Source organism: Centropristis striata, chromosome 21 (genome assembly GCF_030273125.1).
Source record: "Centropristis striata isolate RG_2023a ecotype Rhode Island chromosome 21, C.striata_1.0, whole genome shotgun sequence".
Classification (NCBI taxonomy): Eukaryota; Metazoa; Chordata; class Actinopteri; order Perciformes; family Serranidae; genus Centropristis; species Centropristis striata.
In genome coordinates, this window is record NC_081537.1 from 5859908 (window position 1) to 5866231 (window position 6324).

Consider the following 6324-nt stretch of genomic DNA (forward strand, 5'->3'; position numbering starts at 1 on the left):
AATCTAATAATGTACCTCAGGGGTCTGTGTTAATATCAATAGATTTATAATCATTAACATAGAATTTTTTTTTCTCATTTGTATCCAAAATAAATTTTGCACCATAACCCTCTCAACTCACAATTATTTTCAGACAATAATAACTCCAACACGTTAAGTCATTTTTATCAAATATATATGTATAGCACCACGATATAATGGTTTAATATAATCAGAGAGGGGGAGGGGATCACATACAAAAGACCCGTGTTAGTATCCAAGAAAAAAAGAAAACAAACAAATATCCAAATCCAGCTTGTTCTCACTACTGCCCACATCTGGCAGAACCAGTTCATGTGAAGGAAGAACTCTGCGACCACAACAGAGTCCTTTTAATGGAAGCCCATTACCACCAGGGAAAGAAAAGTACTATGAAATAGGTCAAAAATGTAGTTTTCTCTTATGGGATATATAATAAGAGTCAACACTGAGGTACTATGTGAAAATTACTAAGCCAAAGTTAAGGTAGAAAATTTGGTCAAAATTGCGAAATGTGAAAAAAAATAGCAAAAGTCAAATTTAAGTAGACAAAATGTTGCTAAATCCCAATTAAAACTTTGGGTAACGCTTTATAATAAGGTCCTTAATAACCATTAATTAACAAGTAATAAGGCATTGTTCTCGCTTTAGATCCGGTAGTTGCAAAAAGCATAGTTAACTTATAGTTAACTTATAATAGATGAGCAATAAAGTATATTTTAATATCAATAAGCAAACAAAATAAGATTAATAAAGGCATGGCAGAGACATAATGGGTGGGTCATGGGTGTTTGTAATGCCATTATTAACACTTATATAAGCTTATAAACACACAATAATGTTAATAAGCATCTTGTAAGGACTTACAAGGGCCTTATTACTTGTTAATTAATGGTTATTACAAGGACCTTAATATAAAGCGTAACCAAACTTTTTTTTTTTTTAGTATTTTTTTTTGTTTTATCATGCCCAAAAATGACTTTCTTTTCTTGGCAGAAATGTACTTCTATACATTTTGTGATCACAGCGGAAGAGGAAAAAAAAAATATATAGACGGACTGAAAGACAACCAATGACGTTTACAACATCAACAATAAAAAACAAGCTCAGTACGACATCGGCACAACGCGCTCTGTTCTACATGCATTCAGTGGATCAGTGCACCCAATAAACCCTCTCGTTGCTTCCATCAACTACTGCCCAAACACTTAAAATGCACGGCTACTATTGTCGGGACAACGAAGCTTCACGAACCATTTCCTTTATTTTTTGACGCCACTAGATGGCGGTCTTGGCTTTAAAAAAAGGCTTCAGTAATGCTGATTGAGTGTTTTTTTAGCCCTTTGTTGAACAAAAAGCGGCATCTAATGGGCTCCGTAAATAAATCAAATTCTTCACGAAGCTTCGTAATCCCACCACTAACGGCTAGTGTTGGGACAACGAAGCTTCATGAAGCATTTCCTTTATTATTTGACGCCACTAGATGGCGGTCTTGGCTTTAAAAAAAGGCTTCAGTAATGCTGATTGAGTGTGTTTTTTAGCCCTTTGTTGAACAAAAAGCGCCATCTTTTGGGCTCCGTAAATAAAGAAAATGCTTCCCGAAGCTTCGTTGCCCCACCACTAACGGCTACCCATGGATAGAGGTCAAACTTGTTCCATTTTTTTTTTAGATTTCAAACAAAAAAAGTTGGATATCTACAGGTAAAAAGAGAGAAACAGAAGATCCAAAACAGTGTTGATTGTGCATTAGATTATTTGGGGTTAATCTAGAGGAGGGTAGCAGCAGTTAGTCCGTAGAACAGTCGTTTTTTTCTCTTTTTGTACTAAGATATTAATGCAGTTTGGTCATGAAGTACTTTAATGCGTCTTTCTGCCTCCAACTCCTGTGACAGATCTAAACCTGAAACCTGTCTGCTTCAAATGATTGTGAGACACTGTGTTTTATTGCTCATTTGGTCTTAGAAGCTCGGCTTTTCTGCTTAAGCTTTGTATCCAATCTGATCAGGAGACGAATTAAAAAGGAAACTGGTCAAAAAAAAAAAAAAAAAAACATCCTGTGAAAAAAAAAAATCAAAAGAAAACAGGAAGCCACAAAAAGCAAATCAAACTACAAAAAAGCAAAAACATTCACAAGTTTTTTGTCATCACTCAAATGTTTTACATGAAAATAGATTATAAAGCTACACATGGACACAAATACATGAAATGGTTAGTGAGATAAGACCTCTATTGTTTGAATCGTGTGGAAGCTAATAAGAGCCCTAATAAGTCAAATCTTGAAAGCAAACATGTGAAATTTAACCACTACTAAATACTTAGTATTAATGCATTTTACTATGAAAATCGTCCATTTAAATTCTTGCATTTAAAATTTATTTTAGGTTAATTTCAAATGATGCAATTTAAAAAAAAAAAGTGATTTCAAGTTGTTTTGAGTCAAAATTGAAGCGTCGCAAATGCAAAAAAAATATATTTCATGTTTTTTAAATTAAACTTTCAAAGTTTACCCCAAATTACAGGAAATAATACAGGAAATTGTCCGGATGAGAATGTTTTAATTTACTCCTTTTGAAACTTTTGTTTAAAGTTATGTTCAACAAGATGAATTCTACCTTGTTAAACATAACAAGATAATTATCTAGTTCAAGATGATAATTAGTGTCGGGACAACGAAGCTTCGCAAAGCATTTGCTTTATTATTTGACGCCACTAGATGGCGGTCTTGGCTTAAAAAAAAAGGTGAAAAATGGTAATTGAGTGTGTTTTCAGCCCTTTGTTGAAAAAAGAGCGCCATCTCTTGGGCTCATGAAGCTTCGTTGTCCCAACACTACTTAGTATTAATGTATTTTACTGAAAATGAAAATCGTCCATTTGAATTCTTGTATTTAAAATGTATTTTAGGTTAATTTCAAACGATGAAATTAAAACAAAAATGATTTCAAGTTGTTTTGAGTCCAAATTCAAGCGTCACAAATGCAAAAAAAAACAAAAATTCATGTTTTCAAATTACAGGAAATAGTCCGGATGAGAATATTTTAATTTAATTTAATTTAATCCTTTTGAACTTTGAACAGCATCCCTAAAGATGAAATTTAACTTGTGGCGGAATATATTAACTTTTATTTAAAGTCATGTTCTACTTTGTTAAACATAACACTTGGTGGGCACAAGATAATTATCTAGTTCAAGATGATAATTAGTGTTGGGAAAGCGAAGCCTCATGAAGCATTTTCTTTATTTTTTGGACACCACTAGATGGCGGTCTTGGCTTTAAAAAAAGGGTGAAAAATGGTAATTGAGTGTGTTTTCAGCCCTTTGTTGAACAAAGAGCTCCATTTATTGGGCTCCGTAAATAAAGCAAACGTTTCACGAAGCTTCATTGTCCCAACACTAATAATAATAATGAATGGGCACGCTTGCTTTTTTTAATATTGCACCACTTGAAATCTCCTACAGTCAGACAAACGGTAAAAAAAACAAAGGTTTACAGTTATTATGGCACTTATTTGCTTCCACAGAAGAGATGCACAAGCTTTTCAAACCCAGCTTGTACTTACTACCCTTATAACAAACAAAAAAAAGAAAAAAAAAAAAAGAAACACAAACTTCCTGAGAATCTAATCATGAACCTTACTGGTAGAAAGAGAAATTATGGATCTTTTACTGTCACTGAGAAGTTTAAATCTGCTCTGCATTTCACTACAGCCATTGACCATACAGTGAGTATACTGTATGTGAACCCTTTTGCTCACAAGTCACAGTTACACAATACCATTTTTGTTAAATTATCTCATATGTTAATTATATTAATGTAGTGATTATGACATTTGAGGGTGCTATAACCTTTATTTAACATAGCAAAATAATATGGGATCTATTATTGCATATCAAATTAGAAGACTACCTCATGTGCTGTGATAAAATTCTTCCATGTTTGGTGTCTAGTCTTCAAGTGGATCATTTTTTTTAGGTAATCATTTTCATTTGCATATGCTAACACACTGCCATAGTCTATTTAACCACTCTTGTTTTAGTTAAACATGGCTAGATCAGGAGGTAGTAGATAACAGCTGCAAAAATCTAGCTCGAAGAAGAAGAAGAATGAAAGGAGTCAAGCATGGATTTCTGACTAATCAGGATTTGTAACTCCATACCATCATAGCTTTGAAGAATATATCTATAGAATCTATGTATTTATTTATTTATGCAACTTTGAGATCCTGTCGTGTTATGTGAATGCTGCCCTCATTGACTATTGAAAAAGCAGTGCATTATTCATTATTCAGCATTATTCACAACAAACCTGTTATTCTGTGGCTCAGGTGAATCATAAAACAGCTTGCATACATATGGCTCTGACATGAGAATAACCCAAACAAAAACAACAAACACACACAAATGCTTTGCATATTACCCCAATAAAATATTGAACATATTCTTTTTTTTTTTTTTTTTTTGCATTTGGACAACAAAGCGGATAATGATAATGAGCCCAACCTCTTTTTTTTTTTTTTTTTTTCAATGACGGAAACCAAAGTTGATGCTACAATTGCTGAAGTCTGGAGTCTTGAGTGTGCCACATTATCAGTGCTTAATTATATTCAATTAATACATACTACATACTATATTATAACCCTTTGATGCACAACGTGGGTCTAAAGTGACCCGACTTACTTTTTATATTCTATATCTTTGCAATGAATTTATTTTATCATCCATTATTCCAGGTTTTCCTCAATTAACTTGTTTTTGATCATCATACGTCCTAATTTTTTGTTTTCATGTCTTACTTTTTGAATAAAAACACTTTTTTTTAATCGCTATGCTTCTAATGCACAAGGTAATTTTTTAACCAATGTGTTTAAACTTGATGTAATAATACAAAAACTATTTTTCTTCATAAAGTATGAAAGAAAAAATGGATATAATGATAATAATGTTGTAATAAAAAAAGATATTCAAGCAAAGGTGTTTATATGTTGTGCATCAAAGAGTTAAAGCAATCACACATTGATTAAATTTGCATTCAATCAATGTAAAATTGCATGAAAAAAAAATTGCAAAATAATTTCTGAATTTAATTTGCTTATACATCTTTAAAATAACTAATTCTGATAAGTAACTAGAATACCAGTGTGCCAACTACATATAGCTAATATTGATCCAATCCACAAAGAGGCAACAGGCCAGTCGAGCTCCAGTAGATAAAGGCACTATGTGGATTTGTATTTATTTAAATAAAAATGCATTTAAAAATCCAAGGTAACACTTTATACTAGGGAACACATATTCAACATTAATAAGTTGCTTATTAGCATGCAAATAAGTAAAATACTGGCTCTTAATTAGTCATTATTAAGTAGTTATTAATGCCTTATTCTGCATGGCCTTATTATACAACCAGTAAGACATTAACTAAGAGTTAACTTTTTACTACTAATAAGCAATAAATGTGAAGTTATTGAGGGAAAACTCTTAGTTAATGGCTAACTGGTTGTATAATAATAAGCCATGCAGAATAAAGCATTAATAACTACTTAATAATGACTAATTAAGAGCCAATATGTTACTTATTTGCATGCTAATAAGCAACAAATTAATGTTGAATATGTGTTCCCTAATATAAAGTGTTACCAAATCCAATCATTAATTCACCATTAACAGGCAGAATAAGAAATAGAAAAATCAATTGGAAAATGTAATTGTTTTTTTTCTCCCTAAAATGTATTAATTGACTATAATCTAATAGTGAATAAGTCTATAAATGTGATGGCATACTCCACACTCCATATGGACCGAGAGGAGTTTTGCCCTCCTCAGGGTATAAATACAGCAGACATAGTCCAAAAGACAACATAGACATCTGCAATCTGAATCACGGGAGTGATGCATCGGTCACCATCTACCAATGTGTGAATCTGCTGTACAGTTTGGCTGAAACATGAGGCCAAACATTGACATTGGTCAGTTGTGCTGTCTGTCTGTCTCTACGATAAGACTGCACTGCAAAAAAGGTGATAAAAACAAGATAAAAACACTAAATCTGAGGGGAATTATCTTGCTGCATGGACAGATAATTTCACTTAGCCTGCTGCCCCCGCAACCCGACCCCGGATAAGCGGACGAGAATGGATGGATGGATGAAGATTTATTAAATTAAGATTATTAAATCTAGAAATAAGCATGTTGTATGCTTAAAATAAGAAATGAACTCTTAAACCGAGATAAATAATCTAACACTTTTAAATCTAAGTTTTTTTTATCTTGATAAGAAACAAATAATTTGCAGTGTACACCTCTGCATAT